Source organism: Schistocerca cancellata, chromosome 3 (genome assembly GCF_023864275.1).
Source record: "Schistocerca cancellata isolate TAMUIC-IGC-003103 chromosome 3, iqSchCanc2.1, whole genome shotgun sequence".
NCBI lineage: Eukaryota > Metazoa > Arthropoda > Insecta > Orthoptera > Acrididae > Schistocerca > Schistocerca cancellata.
The window spans coordinates 15,906,102-15,926,661 of record NC_064628.1 but is presented as its reverse complement, the minus strand read 5'-3'; positions in this window follow the sequence as shown (position 1 = coordinate 15,926,661).

Sequence of the window (20,560 nt, the reverse complement as noted above, 5' to 3'; positions counted from 1 at the left end):
GATGACAGGATATCTGTTTAGACATCAGGAAATGACTTGCATGGTATTAGGGGGAGGTGTGGAGGGCAAAAACTGTAGAGGAAAACAGAGATTGAAATGCATCCAGCAAATGATTGAGGACGTTGGTTGCAAGTGTTACTCTAAGATGAAGAGGCTGGCAGATAGACAGCTTTGAGGCGAACCGCATCAAGCCAGTCTGAAGTCTGATGGCTCAAAGGAAATAATAAATAAGTTAAAAATTATATCGAGCAGCATAACCGGAGCATCTCTTGACGCGTTCGGATCTTCGACAAATGGACTAGCCTACCCACATGAATCAACGACAGTCTAATATGCATCAAGAGTGAAGGACACAATGTTCCTTTGTTTAAGAAGCGAATTGGTATCGTGCACCTACGAATTGGTCATAAAATTAATATATATTGCTAGATGGCGTGTTTCGCCTGCGCGAGCAAAATATTTGTTCCTTGACTTAGCGTTGCTCCATGGCGAGCGAAGAAAATTAAGAAAATCGGACTGCGACGGCACTTTGTTCAAATGGTTCAAATGGATCTGAGCACTATACGACTTAACTTCTGAGGTCATCAGTCGCCTAGAACTTAGAACTAATTAAACCGAACTAACCTAAGGACATCACACACATCCATGCCCGAGGCAGGATTCGAACCTGCGACCGTAGCGGTTGCTCGGCTCCAGACGGCAGCGCCTAGAACCGCACGGCCACTCCGGCCGGCGACTTTGTTGCGAGACAGGATAACGTGAGGACGTGTATGAAGTGTGTGCAATGAAAGAGTCATTTTTAGCCGCCATATTCTATAATTTGCGTTTTTGAGATTCATAAACGATATGTATCGTTAATGTGGAGTTTAGTAACAGCCATAATAGAATCTATTGCATTTCAATGGTAATTTCACGTATTTATTTTTGATCAAAAGATTCTGTGGCGAACTGTAATGTACGACAAGTTTGTATAGGACTTTGAACATTTAGTGGTCGATATTCGCTGTAGAACCTGCTTCAATAACACGGTCAAAAGCATAGAGAAAGTTTTTTCTGCTAAAACGAACTAATTTCACTCGCAGACAGTCATCGAATGACTAAATGCGACCGAGCGGGGTGGCGCAGTGGTAAGACACTGGACTCGCATTCGGTAGGACGACGGTTCAATCCCGCGTCCGGCCATCCTGATTTAGGTTTTCCGTGATTTCCCTAAATCACTCCAGGCAAATTCCGGGATGGTTCCTCTGAAAGGGCACGGCCGACTTCCTTCCCAATCCTTCCCTAATCCGATGAGACCGATGACCACGCTGTCTGGTCTCCTACCCCAAACCAACCAACCAACTAAATGCGAATGGCAGTATTCGAGAAGATCCTATATTAGTTTTCTTTCTCTTACATTTCAAGAATTTTACAGGCAACAGTCGGAGTCGGCAGCTGCTTCTACACCAGAGAGTAACTTGTCTACGTGTACGAAACTACGTACGCTGTGCGAGTAGTCGACGCCACTCGGGATATTGTCCTCTACAGACATACAGAGACACTACGAAGTTCTATAACAACGAGTTTAATATTACTAGCTTAAAAAATTAATTTCTTCTTTTGAGCAATAATACACTCCTGGAAATGGAAAAAAGAACACATTGACACCGGTGTGTCAGACCCACCATACTTGCTCCGGACACTGCGAGAGGGCTGTACAAGCAATGATCACACGCACGGCACAGCGGACACACCAGGAACCGCGGTGTTGGCCGTCGAATGGCGCTAGCTGCGCAGCATTTGTGCACCGCCGCCGTCAGTGTCAGCCAGTTTGCCGTGGCATACGGAGCTCCATCGCAGTCTTTAACACTGGTAGCATGCCGCGACAGCGTGGACGTGAACCGTATGTGCAGTTGACAGACTTTGAGCGAGGGCGTATAGTGGGCATGCGGGAGGCCGGGTGGACGTACAGCCGAATTGCTCAACACGTGGGGCGTGAGGTCTCCACAGTACATCGATGTTGTCGCCAGTGGTCGGCGGAAGGTGCACGTGCCCGTCGACCTGGGACCGGACCGCAGCGACGCACGGATGCACGCCAACACCGTAGGATCCTACGCAGTGCCGTAGGGGACCGCACCGCCACTTCCCAGCAAATTAGGGACACTGTTGCTCCTGGGGCATCGGCGAGGACCATTCGCAACCGTCTCCACGAAGCTGGGCTACGGTCCCGCACACCGTTAGGCCGTCTTCCGCTCACGCCCCAACATCGTGCAGCCCGCCTCCAGTGGTGTCGCGACAGGCGTGAATGGAGGGACGAATGGAGACGTGTCGTCTTCAGCGATGAGAGTCGCTTCTGCCTTGGTGCCAATGATGGTCGTATGCGTGTTTGGCGCCGTGCAGGTGAGCGCCACAATCAGGACTGCAGACGACCGAGGCACACAGGGCCAACACCCGGCATCATGGTGTGGGGAGCGATCTCCTACACTGGCCGTACTCCACTGGTGATCGTCGAGGGGACACTGAATAGTGCACGGTACATCCAAACCGTCATCGAACCCATCGTTCTACCATTCCTAGACCGGCAAGGGAACGTGCTGTTCCAACAGGACAATGCACGTCCGCTTGTATCCTGTGCCACCCAACGTGCTCTAGAAGGTGTAAGTCAACTACCCTGGCCAGCAAGATCTCCGGATCTGTCCCCAATTGAGCATGTTTGGGACTGGATGAAGCGTCGTCTCACGTGGTCTGCACGTCCAGCACGAACGCTGGTCCAACTGAGGCGCCAGGTGGAAATGGCATGGCAAGCCGTTCCACAGGACTACATCCGGCATCTCTACGATCGTCTCCATGGGAGAATAGCAGCCTGCATAGCTGCGAAAGGTGGATATACACTGTACTAGTGCCGACATTGTGCATGCTCTGTTGCCTGTGTCTATGTGCCTGTGGTTCTGTCAGTGTGATCATGTGATGTATCTGACCCCAGGAATGTGTCAATAAAGTTTCCCCTTCCTGGGACAATGAATTCACGGTGTTCTTATTTCAATTTCCAGGAGTGTATTATAAAAATGGCTGGAATGTGTCAGGACCTACAAGGAATGAAACAGAGGCTATGTCAAGTATTTCATGAGAAAAAACAATACACGATCATTCAGTTAAATGTATTTATGGTATATAGTGTGTTTTGTTGTGATAAATGTGTATTTTATGTTATGTATATGTGCTAATAATGTACTTTGTATAATTTCATGTACGACCGCAGGAATCATTCTATGTGAGCTATATCCGACGTCAGACAGCCACGACAAGGCGGATCCATCACATATGAAGTTCATGCAGTTCTACTCTCCAGTAAAGGCAGGCACGAGAATGACATGCTAACTCATTGCAGACATTAGTCTGGTGTTTGTAGATAACGACTGGGTTAGGAATATCTGTAGTAACAGCATGTCCAACCACAACAAATGCTGACCTGTCCTGTGGCCAGCACGCTGCAGATCAAGCATTGCCGTCTGTGGTGACCACGCAAGCAATAAAGAACCATGTCCCGCCCTTTGTAATGTCCAGGTGACCACAGTGACTTCAGACTAATAGTTGTCCTTGAATATAAGGGCCTTTCCTGTTGATCTCATTGCGTAACTCTTTGTCATCTTCTGTACTACACTGCAGCAGCTCCTTCTGCGTAAGATCCTTGTTCAGTCAAGCAACATCATGCGAAAAGTTACTTTCGTTCTTAAGCTCTGAACACTAATGTAAAATAAGCAGAGCATTTCTTCACAAATCCATTTTCTGTATTCATATTATGTAACTGCAGTAAACAACTGCTGGTGCAGCAGTAAGGAACAAAAAGTTAAAACTAAACTAACCTCTGCCCAAACAGGCATGAAGTCAAACGGTACCGACCGGCTGCCGCCGGCGGTTATGGCTGAGTGGTTCTAGGCGCTACAGTCTGGAACCGCGCGACCGCTACGGTCGCAGGTTCGAATCCTGCCTCGCGCATGGATGTGTGTGACGTCCATAGGTTAGTTAGGTTTAAGTAGTTCTAAGTTCTAGGGGACTGATGACCTCAGATGTCAACTCCCATAGTGCTCAGAGCCATTTGAACCATTTTTTTGTAGGTGGAACATAAACATGCATCAACAGTGAAGGCCGTGCTGGCTTCATTGCCCATTGAAGCGAATCAGTTATATGAAAGCGTGGTGTCTTTTCTTTAGGGCCTGTCCGAAAGAACAGACACCATGTAAATACTGCAGCTTGATACATATTACGTAAGTGGAGGGTGGAGCAGAAAAAAGGAACGGAAAGGGAAGGAACTAATGATATTAGCTGCATTGGGACTTTATGTAGAATCGCTGTGAGTGCATCTTTATACAGATGTCTGTGAGAGAAATCAAAACACATTTTGCCAACTAAACTTTCACTTGTTATTTTATTGAACAACTAGTTTCAGACCTACATTACACCATCTCCAGTCCTCTTGACCGACGTGCGGGAAGGACTCCACAGCTCGTCAAGTCAAAAGAGGAGCCAGCATTCTATGACTGGTGTCTGTAGATGTCTTCTTAACACAGCGATCCCTTTGATCTTGCCAACTTTCATGCGGAATAAATGGTGATGGGTGAAAAATGTGTACGAGACCAGGACTCTAACCTGAGATACTAGGCAGTTACGTTAGCACAATGTTTGTCTCAAATGTGTGGACTATCCCAGCGCACTCCCTGGACGACTCACATTCCCACTCACCACCACCTACCTACTGTAGCTGTTCATGTGCTCCATATCGGCTAGTTTTTAGATTCCCACAGGGGGTCAAACTTCAGTGTCAAAAGAACAGACACCACGCATTCATGTAGCGATTTGCCTTGATGTGCAACCAATCCACAACTTTCAGTGCTTATGCACATCTACATTCAACCCCCAGCAGAAATTTCAATACCAGCGAGAATGGGGGACACGGGCAGGGCTGCAGAAAGGTGGCACCAGGTTGAAATGTGAATCAGTCAGGGAGCTTACCTGGTCAGTTTGCGCATGTGCAGTAAATAATGTTGCCGAGTGGTGCAGTGGTTAACCCAACTGCCTATTAAACAGGAGGTCCCAGGTTCCAGCACCAGTCTGGCATACATTTTCACTTGTCGCCCCTGATTCCCCATAAAGTCCTCACACACATAATGACATTATTTCCTTACCATTCCTCCCTTCCACATTCAGTTTAGATATGAAGGAGAATATTTGCTTATTACACCATTTACTTCGACATCAAGTTCGGTGTCGCCGCTCTGGCATTACTTCTCTTGCTCATGGCGTCAGCTAACTTGCTAGCTCTCGTACTTCATGCCTTACACCAGTACTGTGAGGGTCTTTACGACTTGGAAACATCTGGCGATTTTCCCTTCGTCATGGGTATTGAGACCTTATGTACGACACTCATGCGTGAGCGGATCTCCGAATTCTTGGCAACCTTTGACCCAGATGTACACGATCTTATTGTTACTTCTCCTTCTCATAAACCGCCGGGTAAGGACGGTGAAGCGTGGATTTACTTTCAGAATCTTTTCTTAAGGAATTTACTTTATTTACTAACGATTCATTAAGAACATTAACACATTTCATCACACTACGTGAGCGTGGAAATAGTTGGCAATGGGTAACTGATGAAAACAAATTAAATTTCAACAACTGGAAATTTTATTCTTAAAAACCCTGTCTTTTAAAAAAAGAAAAAAACAGGTTTAAAAATTATTTTTTTTTGACAGTATGAGCTTCCAGTCTGAGAAGCTTGCCACTCCCATTTAACACGGCCGTAATCACGACCGTTCACAACAATCTCTGAAAGACTACACTGGTGCAAATCTGCAACACACCAGATTACTTTAAACTAAAAATTTTAACAACTCACACAAACACATAAACTATGCACCCCGTGGGAGGGATGGAAATGGTACAAACACTCACATTTAAACAAAAAAAATTACTTGCCACCGAAAGTGCAACTTGTTTTTAAAAGAAAACTCTTATGGTGGAAGGGTTGTAAGGTGTCAGGCAAATCCAACACCTTCCATGAGAACCCTGACATAATAAGCAAATCCAGTAGTATGTCACATAGCTCCGAATAAATCGTGACATTGAATTAACCAAAGTAATACGAGTAACGAGTGAGGAAATGGAATACCACAGAATAACACAAGAATGCCTAAATGCATGTCATACCTTCCCACCGTGAGACACGCAGTTCCGAGGGGAGAAACGAGAACAGAAGCCGAGAGCAGAACCGTGTTAAGCTGGAAGGCCCTACGATAAGGGACGCACACCCACGTCGCCAGCTAACCGCTATGACCACCCCCAGCCCATGTTAAAAGCTAGAGTCCTCCAGAAGAACAGTATAGATCTTACGATAACACAAAAAGGGCTACCGCAGCCGCAAGTTTTAGCATGAGACTTTTTCGCGTCTCTGTTACGTTGCAAACTTTAAAAACATTGCCCCACCACGAAAAGTATAACGTTTGTCATTGGATGGACAGAATTTTTGTAGGCGGAGCTTAAGGTTAACATTGAGACCCTGATTGGTCAGATGAAAACACAGCCAGATAGTTTTTTTAAACCAACTTTGGTAAATTGTAGTAAGGAGAAGTTGGGAGAGAGTTGCTTCCAAGACGGCGAGGTGAGCGGAGCTGTGCTGTCCGCCGCCCCCTAACGAACACCGACAAGGTAATGAACGCACACGATAACGGCGCATAAAGCTTCACTCAGAACTGCAGATGTTTCATCTGTTACACACCCTTTTTGCGTAATACTAGTGTCGATCGTCAATTAAAGCTCATGGTGTTCACATTTGCCACTTGAAGTAAAAATCTGAAACGCGATGATTTTTCTGTTATATAGTTATTGAGAAGCCACATCAGCCACTGTAATTTACGAGAAGTTAGATAAGTAATTAAAGATAATTGAGGGTCACTGTAGACCAATTTGATAGTTTTCTCTTTTGTGAAACTTAATTTAAACCTAGATTATAGATGTGATATGGCATACGTCATCCTTCGATTCATTGTAGAACTTAGAAACCCATTCAGGGAATATTCGTTCACATTTTTGTTGAACGCAGTTGGTTTTTACCATCCTGTATTAAAATATTTCCTTTTATGAATAGTGCAATTTATAAACAATGTTTTGTGAGTAGAATAAAATTTCCAATGGTAAACTTAACTGCTTTTCGACGTTATTTTTACCAGCTAACTAAAAATAGGAAAGCCTTGAACCCCTTCCACTAAATTTAGTTAGGATTAAGATTCTTTTCCAGGGAGTGCAGTGGAGCTGACGCTGAAATCATTAAGTATCTGGTTATATCATCACTAGTCTCACTGAACTCCTCTGAACTCTACATGTCATGTGTGGTCTGGCGTCTCCTTACCAGCAACAGGTCCCAGGTTCAAACTAGTCAATTCCCTAAAAAACACGCTCAGAGCGTCGTTGTGCGAAAGTGGTAGGGAGACACGATATAGAACAAACAGACACCGCGCAGAATGTTAGAAGGTGGCAACTTAATATACTAAAATGACCATTTAAATAAAAACCTATGAAATGCAGTCTTACATAAAATGTACAAACATGCTCTACGTTACACATATACCGCCTCTCAAGATGATAGGCAAGATAAAAACATATTTCAGGAATTGGGCCTTTACACCTTAAGCAATAAATTCGTTAATACCGAATCCGACAAACATGACAGAGGCGGCTATTAACGTACGGCAGACTGACCGACAGACAGACAGACACTAACTGCCTAACAAATGCGGACGGCAGACAGACGAGCAAGCTGGGACGAGAGACTGACCAAGAAAACGAGTAAAATTTAACAAGTAAACGAAATGACATATCACGAATCACTTCTAATAAGTTGCGAAGTCTGGCGAAGACCCGGCGCAGCACCCCCAAAACGCTCTCCCGAACCGTCCGCTGCCAGTATCTTCAACGGACGCAGGAAGGCGCGCCGACCTCCCGTCTCACGGCGTCGCAGCTCGCACCGGCCAGACCGATGTTGTGGGTTGACTCCTGTTGCTGTCGTGTCGGCCGCGAAGCCACTTGCCCTCGCTATACGGCGCGGCCCACTGGACTCACGTGGCGACCCCACATGAGCCGACGCTCAAGACGGACAAGTCAGTCATCTTGTGCCCCAGTGCGCGACCGACCAACCGATCGATCCAACCGCCAGTGACCATTGCCTGAACAAACTCGAGCAGACTGGCGGCCTAACACACACTAGCACTGTGGACGACAGACAGACACTGACTGCCAAACACTGAGCCGGCTGACCAACTGACCAGACTCGCAGACTAACGAGTTTTTTTTTCTTTATTGTTATTTTAAACCTGGACAACAGGCAGGCTGTCAGCAGCATTCTACGCTGCTCTTCAGCCAGAGGATACACAGTGAGAAAAAAAAGAAACACTGAGAAGACACATAACTTACAGAACGGTGGGCAATAAAACAGGAGACACATAAAGACAAACACGGAGCCGTTCCCACTCGACGATAATCCACACTGTAAACTGTTGATACGACGCACAAACACTGAAGAAGACGATGGCACTGGTGAACGATGGAGTGTGACGGTGAACACTGAACACTAAACATGACGGCACACACGAGACACTGATGGCGGTGATCTCCGGCGCGTGAATGTCCACTTAGCGTGTGCGAGTCCGGGGACCTGCCAAGATGGGAACAGGGATGAGGTGGGGGAGAGGGGGCAGTCTAACGAGCTCACAGCGCCCCTTAAATGCACGTGAACAGGAAAGTTTTTCCCCTTTCCCACCAGAGGGAGACACCAGAGCTGCGATTGCCACAGCGGCGCCACCGCCAGAAACGGACGGCGACTGCTTCACACAACGCGCGGCGACTTCCTCAAAACAGCAATTTTTACCACGGCTCAGATGGATTCACCAAGGAATTTTATGTGTGTTTTGGGACCTCTTGCACGTCAAATTTATGTCATGTTGAACAAGCTGATGAGGAGAGCAGTTAAGCCCGCTCCATTCAAGGTGGGAAAAATTGTGTTGACACCTGAACACCCTGGTCGTAATACTGCTAGTAATAATATTCGTGCCGGCCACGGTGGTCTAGCGGTTCTGGCGCTGCAGTCCGGAACCACGGGACTGCTACGGTCGCAGGTTCGAATCCTGCCTCGGGCATGGGTGTGTGTGATGTCCTAAGGTTAGTTAGGTTTAAGTAGTTCTAAGTTCTAGGGGACTTATGACCTAAGATGTTGAGTCCCATAGTGCTCAGAGCCATTTGAACCATTTTTGAATAATATTCGTCCTCCCGCGTAACTGAATTTTGATTATAAGACGGTGGCGAGGGCGATAAGTTGCAGGATGTGTGACTTGCCAGTTGTCGTCGGCGAGTATCCCTGGTCGCTTTATTCTCACACCTGTCACCAAATACCGCGATGTGGTTTCAGATGCTGCCGTTACTTCTGTCCATTGTGCCTCTGCGTTTCTGAAATTTAATAATGATTTCGATCATGTAAATCATGACTCGACGAGAGCGAAAGTAAATTCCGTAATTTACCAGGTTTAGATTATCACTGGTGGATCACTGCTGTGGATCGTCACAGGTCACTAGGAGTCGTTATTGACAGTTGTCCGCTCAAAATGGCGACTCTCGACTGTAAATTGGCTAAGATTCAGGGGGCACTACTGGAACATGAATGTCGCTCTCTTAGCTTTCTCCTTAAGGAACTAATTTTGGATACGTATGCGTTGTGCAAGGCCTATTACACTACTCTACTCCGTCTACGGTGGCTAAGACACTGGAGCAGTTGTCTGCTCGCTTTTATGGAAATGTCATATCTTCAGGTTGCGATACGAGATTGTGAAGAAACCGCGTTCCTTTGACGGATTGGGCCTTTCTGACGTTCAGAGGAAGTCGTCTGTCTTGTTTGTTCAGGGCACCATTTTGAACAATCACCACCACATATTTCCTGGAAAATTATGTGGGCCAACATCAGCCTCCCAGTTCTATCAATCGCAGCGGCTTACTCCTAGTACAGGGCGGTCAACAATTTGGTCTCCTCCAAAGAGCTTCTATATCGTGTCGGAATTAGTGACTCAGATAAATGCAGTAGTAGGTGTGAGTCCCTAAATACGGTGCAGCACCGGTTTACTTGTCGTGGTCACCTAGCCAACTGGCCCCGACTCAGGAAGCAATCGCACATCCTCACTCGCACTGTTGAAGAAGCGTATGCCGCTGATATCATTTTACGGCAGGCTACTTCTTTTTTTGTGTGTTGTTTTGGGGGGGGGGGAGGAGACCAGACAGCGAGGTCATCGGTCTCATCCGATTTGGGAAGAACGGTAAAGGAAGTCGACCGTGCCCTTTCACAGGAACCATCCCGGCATTTGCCTGGAGCGATTTAGGGAAATCACGGAAAATCTAAATCAGGATGGCCGGACGCGGGATTGAACCTTCGTCCTCCTTTCTTTCCGAGGACAGTGAAGAATACAGTAATCTGGCTGGTTAGTCATTTTGTACACTTGTTGTCGCTGGTGAAAGTGGTGATGACCATTTGGTTTCTCGCAGTTTATGTCTTCTGCTTACTGCTCTTGCTCGCTTGCAAGTGTCCCGATTTCGAGAACGCTTTGCCAATGTGCTGAATCCTACCTTTCAGAGACAGGGTGTCGGACAGTTCCAGCATCAACTGCTGCCCTCGTTGTGCATTTGTTTTCTCGTCTCTGATTTTCCTCAGCATTCCTTCTTTTCACGCAGTTGGCATTATCTTTTGAAACTTAAGAAACAGCAAATGAAAAAGAAGAAGATATGAAGCTATGTGAGGGAGCAGCTCAGTGAGAGTAGAAGGACAGGCATTCTGACCCCGTCTCAGGATTCAGTCCCTGTCCAGCTTGTCTCCAAAAGCCTATAACTGGCTGTAACCATTATTGCTAGCTTTTTGTAAAATGCTTTCCCTGCTTGCCCGAATATTCAGATCCTTCTGTTGAGCATTTTATAATTAATTATAATTTCCTACATTTAAAGTCTGCCATACTCATGTTCATTATCATTATTTCAATGCAAGTTAACTGTGCATGTCGCCTACTCAATAGATTCCTGTCATCAAAAAAAAAAAAAAAAAAAAAAAAAAAAAAAAAGGCACATTGGTTAAAGCAGCTGCCTAGTAAGCAGGAGTTCTCAGGTTCGAGTCCCAGTCTGGCACACATTTTCACTCGTCGCCACTGATTCTCTATATAGTCCTGATGCAACTGATGTCATTAGTTCGTTCCCTTTCGTCCCATCCACCTTCAGTTTACATATTAAGGACAATATTTTCTTATAAATTTTTCGATGAGGAATTCCTGCGGGGTGCGTCATCACTTAAAGTAGCTGGATACCATGACGATAACGGATCAGAGGGTATCACAAGATGTAACTGTATCATCCGAAACAGCACCTCTCAAACATCGGCTGAGCTGGAACCGACCGTGTTCCGTTACTCAGACTGTCAATACTCCGACCTGCCTCCCCTAAATTTACCGCGCTCGTACATATTACGTTGACTGGAACCAGGAAAACTATACTTCTCTTCATGCTGGTCGAACATTACATTCACACTCGCAACTAATTATCCAAAAACTATAACATTACGAATAATCACCCATTACCCGATATCAAACAGATTACCACTGATAAAATACTCTTCTAAACAAACTGAATAACTCGTAACATGTTTCTACCTAATAATGCAATGCCGGATACTGACTAGGACTGAAAATGGCATAAAATGCGAAACAATAAAATATGCAAATGGAGACATACACTTACAAAACATAGAAACTAAGAAGCAATGGCAATGAAAAGCAAATGAAAAGAAATCAAAATTGTTTAACTCTTATCTCGTTAGTATTAGTAGCTATTGTTTACAAAAATGACTGTGTGGGATATTGATAGGTTTGCAGAATTGTTATGGTTATGAAAATAAATAATCAGTTGAATGAAACCAAGTTTTACCTGCCTAGGAAGCTGCTTTCTCGGATAGCTAAAAAACTGAAGAAAATCTTTGGAAGGTAGGAAACGAGGTACTGGCAGAAGTAAAGCTGTAATGACGAGGCGTGAGTCGTGTTTGGGTTCCTCAGTTGGTAGAGCACTTGCCCGCGAAAGGCAAAGGTCCCGAGTTCGAGTCTCGGTCCAGCACACAATTTTAATCTGACAGGAAGTTTCCTTATAAATGGAGTTTATTACAATAAATTAAGCTGGTAATACTTAACTTGCGTTTCCGTGAAGAGTTGTCGCAAGGAATTGGCGACATTCAAATAATTAATGTCCTTTGGTACATAAAATTTCCATACAAGCAATAAATATCGATCATAAGTCACGGCTCGTCTTCTAGTGCGGTCGAGGATAGCTGGAGCGGACCCTGCATCCTCTTCTTGTAGAGGCCGCTGTTGCAGTGGTGACGTCCCAGTCAGCGCTCTGCTGGCTGACGCCGCCTCACAGCCTTCTCTGCTGCAACGTTTCAGGAGGACGTGCCGGCTCTTGATGTTATGCCGGGACAGTTCTGAATGTTATTGAACATAAAACAGACTAGTATTACAACATGACAATTTCAATTACGTAAAATGAATGACTGAGAAAGTTATTGCTGCTCTTACGTAAAGAATTTTTACATCACTGATTACAACTATGTGGTTCGGGGTGTCTCTTAGCCAAAATTCCTTCAAAACAGTTTCCAGTTAGCTGATGCTGCTGACGAATCGTCGACCTTCGCGTCGTCAGTCGGTGATCCTTGAGATGTAACCGAATAACTGCTGTCGTCTTTCTTAGCTGCTTGATCGTGGGCGCCTGTTGCTATTGTAGCAGGAACGCTTAAGGTTGCAGAATTAATTCCAATCTGCGTATCTAACCTGACGTCATAATGTTTGTTATTCAGTCTGGCCACAGTTTTCAGATTAATGCTTCACAATCTCGATGCAGCGCTTTTCACGGTACGTTCATCCGCATCACGAAAATGAATAATGTCAGTTGTACCGTAAATCATTAGTTGGCATGTTAAACCGAACAATGTGTGCCATGCACAATAGTCTACGTAATCACTTCAGTAACGCTGTGGTCAGCAAACGTACATTCCCAGTTCTTTGTATAAATATGCGACATGAAAATGCATTTAATATTTTCTGTTTCATTCCACAGTCCCTGGAAAGCACTAAACAGATTGTGCTTTCTACAATCAAAACCATTGCCTTTACGGTGTGCACATAGCTTACCGGTGTTCATATCATTCTGCTTAATGAGTCAAAACACAGGCCCATCAAACGAGCAGTGCGATACGTAAAGTCACTAGCTTTTTAATCGCGGTACACACCGACATCAAACATGTTGCAATTTCCAAACACTGATATCTTCCACCGGCCACGAAAGCAATGTGTAACAGTACATATGCGGCACGACAATCGCATGAATTGTCTTCTTCTCGCTCACATTGCCTTCTCTATCGACCTCTCGATATGATTTTACATCGCTCAAATACCTCGGTTCACATATCGCTTTCGAAGATACAGATTACATTAATTTACAATGCTACAAAAAATTACAATTTCATTTTACTCTGTCCATAGAAAACAATTTCAAATATAATGTTAACTAATAACAAAGTATTCAATATCTGATTAATTAAAATTGGCAATCACCTTCGTAACAACTACATTAGGTAAACAGAACCACAACCAAGAATTAAATTTACAAAACTCATTCTGAAATAATCTTTTCAGTGCATAAAAGAAGTAAAAGAAAATATAGTAAAAGAGAAAGAAAAATTATGTCACCCTAAAGTGCTATCTCCACAGTACGAGAACTGCATCACATATCTGAAGAGATGACGTTGGCCAAGCTGTGGGTGTAGATGACGGCTTGACCCTTCATACACTGAACACTTTAAAAGAAATACAGTTGTTAAAGTTATTAAAATAAAACTGAATGAAATATCAAATATTTACTATTAAAAACAGTCTTGATCACGATTTATTTATCAAGGTGACCGCTTTCGACCACTACTGTGGTCATCTTCAGACCATTGTCTGAATCGTGATCAAGACTGTTTTTAATAGTAAATATTTTTAAGACATTGATCACTGCCTTTCCCGTAATGCATTCAAAAGAAATGTCAAATGATCCGCTGTAGCTGTACTTTTCTTTTCAGGTCACTTACATTGCTACACAACCGGTTTCGCAACTCTTCGAGTTGCATCTTCTGGTGCAAATATAAATGCTGTGTCATAGGTTACAGAACGCCGCAGTGTATACCCTGGCGTGGTTAGGTAACGATTTCAGCACTCCTCACTTTATAACTATGGGTAGCCGCGACAATCGTCGCCATGCTGTCGCTTCGTGGTTCGCCAGATGTCGTTGTGCATGCGTAGCTTGCTGCAAACAAGTTCACTCACTGACTGACTGAAGGTTCGTGATGCGGCAGTGAGTTCCCGCACGCCAGAGGGAATGACGCGCCTGACTTCTCGGGCGCTAATCGAGCGAGGCCGTTGGTATCTACATGGCGTTGATGTTGGACCTAAATACGCGGAAGTCATTTCTGAACGATAAACTGCAGTCTCCAAAGCACACAATTCTGCCGCTCTCAAATTTCGACACATGCTGGTATACGTTTCTCCTTCTTACACGTGGCATATCACGATTTTCTCATACGTAAACAACACTCAAATATGATTTCTAAATCTGAAACCTACTGTCTAATATTTTGTTATAGGTACTGTATATGCCGTTACTCCTGTCTTCTTCGAGCAGTTATGCTGGAGTGCTGATCGTCATCATATTTAAGCAGGTAGGGCGCTACACTGCGTTTTTGATACACAGCTCCTACCCACCTGTGCGGCCTGCAGTTCATATAGGTCATCATTAGCAACGCTCCGCTCTACCCACGCATCGTGGATTTTCACGTTGAATACCGCCTTGATACCCTCAAGGAAGTATTCAGAAAACACGCCACACGACTATACAGAAACTCTAGACACTCGAACAATCCTTTCATCCTTGCTCTGGCAAACTGTGATCACGACCATAGGTGGAAGCACAGGCGGCTAAGACTCTGCTAGCTGGGGCATAGCCACCCATGGCGAGCTGACATACACCCACAACTGGCAACATCGGCAACACCCTGCGCATCAGCAACATTGACTGGATTTGCCAGCTTGTAACCTCCCCACAAAAATTTAAAATAAATAATATGAGTATGATTCTAATCTAGTGTAACCTCCCCACAAAATTCGTTCCCATTTGTAACCTCCCTACAGGAATTCATTCACATTTAACCTCCACACAAAATTCTTTCTAATTTAATCTAAGCTCAAAATTCATTCACATTTAGCGTAACCTCACAACAGAAAAATTCCTAAACCTCACAACAGAAAAAATTATAATTATGTCGTTCACATTCAGTGTAACGTCCCAATAAAAAAATAAATTCAGTAACCTGGTAATAATACAATGTAACTAACCTCTCAATTAAATTGCCGCTCACTTATGACTTTTCAATAATTCACTGTGAATTTAACCTGGTAAATTTTGGACGACAGCAGTGCTGCGTCATGGCCCTGAAAGATCATTCTGAATAAAAAAAAAAAGGAAAAAATTCTTACCTCAATGAAGTCGCCGGATATATCTGGTATTACAATAAATTTTTCCGGCACAGCTCTGTGCCATGCTGGCCGACCTATCTGTCATTTATGAAAGGAAGCAACTGATTTTTCTATTGCAATAATCGGGATGATCATGGATGGGAGAAACTAGTAAATTCTCTGAATTGAAATGAATGGTTGTTGAAAGTTTCTTTTGATGAGGAAGATTATTATTACGAGAGTTTTAAAACATTTACATGCGACTTGAGATAACAGTACTACATATGCGCGAGGCTGCTTTTTACCTTGCACAATAATACTCAGGCTTCGGCATCGCTGCACCGCGACCGGGCCAGCCAACACGAACTAGCAACAACTAAACTGCTACAGCTACACAGTTCCTACTGCAGTCAACACTGCTCTCTGGTCAGGGACCTTCCATATCGCAGGCAGCGCATGAGCAATACATCGAAATTACATCTGCTCGGACCTCTTACAAGCTGCCATTAACGCCGACCACCAGGCTGCAGCAGTTAAACCGACAAGCTTGCACACTTTCAATACTACACTGTACTGCGAATCCAATATATGACCTGTTGTTGTTGTGGTCTTCAGTCCTGAGACTGGTTTGATGCAGCTCTCCATGCTACTCTATCCTGTGCAAGCTTCTTCATCTCCCAGTACCTACTGCAACCTACATCCTTCTGAATCTGCTTAGTGTATTCATCTCTTGGTCTCCCCCTACAATTTTTACCCTCCACGCTGCCCTCCAATACTAAATCGGTGATCCCTTGATGCCTCAGAATATGTCCTACCAACCGATCCCTTCTTCTGGTCAAGTTGTGCCACAAACTCCTCTTCTCCCCAATCCTATTCAGTACCTCCTCATTAGTTATGTGATCTACCCATCTAATCTTCAGCATTCTTCTGTAGCACCACATTTCGAAAGCTTCTATTCTCTTCTTGTCCAAACTATTTACCATCCATGTTTCACTTCCATACATAGCTACACTCCATACAAATACTTTCAGAAATGACTTCCTGACACTTAAATCTATATTCGATGTTAACAAATTTCTCTTCTTCAGAAACGCTTTCCTTGCCATTGCCAGTCTACATTTTATATCCTCTCTACTTCGACCATCATCAGTTATTTTGCTCCCCAAATAGCAAAACTCCTTTACTAATTTAAGTGTCTCATTTCCTAATCTAATTCCCTCAGCATCACCCGACTTAATTCGACTACATTCCATTATCCTCGTTTTGCTTTTGTTGATGTTCATCTTATATCCTCCCTTCAAGACACCATCCATTCCGTTCAACTGCTCTTCCAAGCCCTTTGCTGTCTCCGACAGAATTACAATGTCATCGGCGAACCTCAAAGTTTTTATTTCTTCGCCATGGATTTTAATACCTACTCCGAATTTATCTTTTGTTTCCTTTACTGCTTGCTCAATATACAGATTGAATAACATCGGGGAGAGGCTACAACCCTGTCTTACTCCCTTCCCAACCACTGCTTCCCTTTCATGTCCCTCGACTCTTATAACTTCCATCTGGTTTCTGTACAAATTGTAAATAGCCTTTCGCTCCCTGTATTTTACCCCTGCCACCTTCAGAATTTGAAAGAGAGTATTCCAGTCAACATTGTCAAAAGCTTTCTCTAAGTCTACAAATGCTAGAAACGTAGGTTTGCCTTTCCTTAATCTTTCTTCTAAGATAAGTCGTAAGGTCAGTATTGCCTCACGTGTTCCAGTATTTCTACGGAATCCAAACTGATCTTCCCCGAGGTCGGCTTCTACTAGTTTTTCCATTCGTCTGTAAAGAATTCGTGTTAGTATTTTGCAGCTGTGGCTTATTAAACTGATTGTTCGGTAATTCTCACATCTGTCAACACCTGCTTTCTTTGGGATTGGAATTATTATATTCTTCTTGAAGTCTGAGGGTATTTCGCCTGTTTCATACATCTTGCTCACCAGATAGTAGAGTTTTGTCAGGACTGGCTCTCCCAAGGCCGTCAGTAGTTCTAATGGAATGTTGTCTACTCCGGGGGCCTTGTTTCGACTCAGGTCTTTCAGTGCTCTGTCAAACTCTTCACGCAGTATCACATCTCCCATTTCATCTTCCTCTACATCCTCTTCCATTTCCATAATATTGTCCTCAAGTACATCGCCCTTGTATAGACCCTCTATATACTCCTTCCACCTTTCTGCTTTCCCTTCTTTGCTTAGAACTGGGTTTCCATCTGAGCTCTTGATGTTCATGCAAGTGGTTCTCTTTTCTCCAAAGGTGTCTTTAATTTTCCTGTAGGCGGTATCTATCTTACCCCTAGTGAGATAAGCCTCTACATCCTTACATTTGTCCTCGAGCCATCCCTGCTTAGCCATTTTGCACTTCCTGTCGATCTCATTTTTGAGACGTTTGTATTCCTTTTTGCCTGCTTCATTTACTGCATTTTTATATTTTCTCCTTTCATCAATTAAATTCAATATTTCTTCTGTTACCCAAGGTTTTCTACTAGCCCTCTTCTGTTTACCTACTTGATCCTCTGCTGCCTTCACTACTTCATCCCTCAAAGCTACCCATTCTTCTTCTACTGTATTTCTTTCCCCCCATCCTGTCAATTGTTCCCTGATGCTCTCCCTGAAACTCTGTACAACCTCTGGTTCTTTCAGTTTATCCAGGTCCCATCTCCTTAAATTCCCACCTTTTTGCAGTTTCTTCAGTTTTAATCTACAGGTCATAACCAACAGATTGTGATCAGAGTCCACATCTGCCCCTGGAAATGTCTTACAATTTAAAACCTGGTTCCTAAATCTCTGTCTTACTATTATATAATCTATCTGATACCTTTTAGTATCTCCTGGGTTCTTCCATGTATACAACCTTCTATCATGATTCGTAAAGCAAGTGTTAGCTATGATTAAGTTGTGCTCTGTGCAAAACTCTACCAGGCGGCTTCCTCTTTCATTTCTTAGCCCTAATCCATATTCACCTACTACGTTTCCTTCTCTCCCTTTTCCTACACTCGAATCCCAGACACCCATGACTATTAAATTTTCGTCTCCCTTCACTATCTGAATAATTTCTTTTATTTCATCATACATTTCTTCAATTTCTTCGTCATCTGCAGAGCTAGTTGGCATATAAACTTGTACTACTGTAGTAGGTGTGGGCTTCATATCTATCTTGTCCACAATAATGCGTTCACTATGCTGTTTGTAGTAGCTTACCCGCGTTCCTATTTTCCTATTCATTATTAAACCTACTCCTACATTACCCCTATTTGACTTTGTGTTTATAACCCTGTAGTCACCTGACCAGAAGTCTTGTTCCTCCTGCCACCGAACTTCACTAATTCCCACTATATCTAACTTTAACCTATCCATTTCCCTTTTCAAATTTTCTAACCTATCTGCCCGATTAAGGGATCTGACATTCCACGCTCCGATCCGTAGAATGCCAGTTTTCTTTCTCCTGATAACGACATCCTCTTGAGTAGTCCCAGCCCGGAGATCCGAATGGGGGACTATTTTACCTCCGGAATATTTTACCCAAGAGGACGCCATCATCATTTAATCATACAGTAGAGCTGCATGCCCTCGGGAAAAATTACGGCCGTAGTTTCGCCTTGCTTTCAGCCGTTCGCAGTACCAGCACAGCAAGGCCGTTTTGGTTATTGTTACAAGGCCAGATCAGTCAATCATCCAGACTGTTGCCCTTGCAACTACTGAAAAGGCTGCTGCCCCTCTTCAGGAACCACACGTTTGCCTGGCCTCTCAACAGATACCCCTCCGTTGTGGTTGTACCTACGGTACGGCTATCTGTATCGCTGAGGCACGCAAGCCTCCCCACCAACGGCAAGGTCCATGGTTCATGACCTATCGGACACTAAACGATGATGATCCTAGGTATGCTGACGCTGAGCGAGAAACCAACACCGGCGCCCTGCAACTGCCGCCGAGAAACAGCACCGCACAACGTCAAAGGCATCCACCAGCATGATACCATCTACTAACAATGCCTACCCTTGCATGATCTAACGCAGGCAGCAAGAAAACCGCTACTGCTCTTACTACCCGACGTTACTATCGCAGAGGTTTTTTTTCCCTTGGCTCTTGCCTTGGCACTTGTTCCCCCCCTCTGTCCTACAAACCGCTACCCTTTGTTGAACTTTCGATCCAATCTATCTCTATCTCCTTTTCATATCCTGCCTGGATAGGCGGTGCGTGGGTCTGCTCCTGTGAACTGCTTCTGTAATAAGACCGAGAGTGAAGGAAGCGAGTAGGAGAAGCGGAGGTGAAGCACTTTGGTACTGCAGGTAACTTTAACACTTTTAATAGAGTCAAAAGACACAAGTAAGTATGAAATGCATACATAACTTTCGGCCGAGCGGGATTAACCGAGCGGTCTCGGCGCAGCAGTCATGGACTGTGCGGCTGGTCCCGGCGCAGGTTCGAGTCCTCCCTCGGGCATGGGTGTGTGTATTTGTCCTTAGGATAATGTAGGTTAAGTAGTGTGTAAGCTTAGGGACTGATGACCTTAGCAGTTAAGTCCCATAAGATTTCACACACATTTGAACATTTTGAACATAACTTTGGCTAGGATGAGCACGTACGTGTGAAGCCGTAGTCCATGTCTAATCCTGTGAAGTTAGAATGACTTCTCTGTACAATCTCAAAACTAGCAAATACTCGTTGCTGTCCAAACTTTAACTGAACGTAACTGGTACAAAGTCTCAATAGCAAGCGAGCCCTCTCGGTAGTAGAAGCGATATTTCCAGGCCCTCTGCTCTTGATGGAATGGCCAGAAACCAAGACGGCACTCGCTGAGCTCCACAGCCTCGGCCAGGGGGCGCTGTGGTCGGTGTAGTCAGTCTCCTCTCGTAGTGCCAACTTACGAGAGCGTGCACTTACGTTGTGGCATCGTAACTATCGACGCCACAAACCTTAACCACACGTAAGCAAACA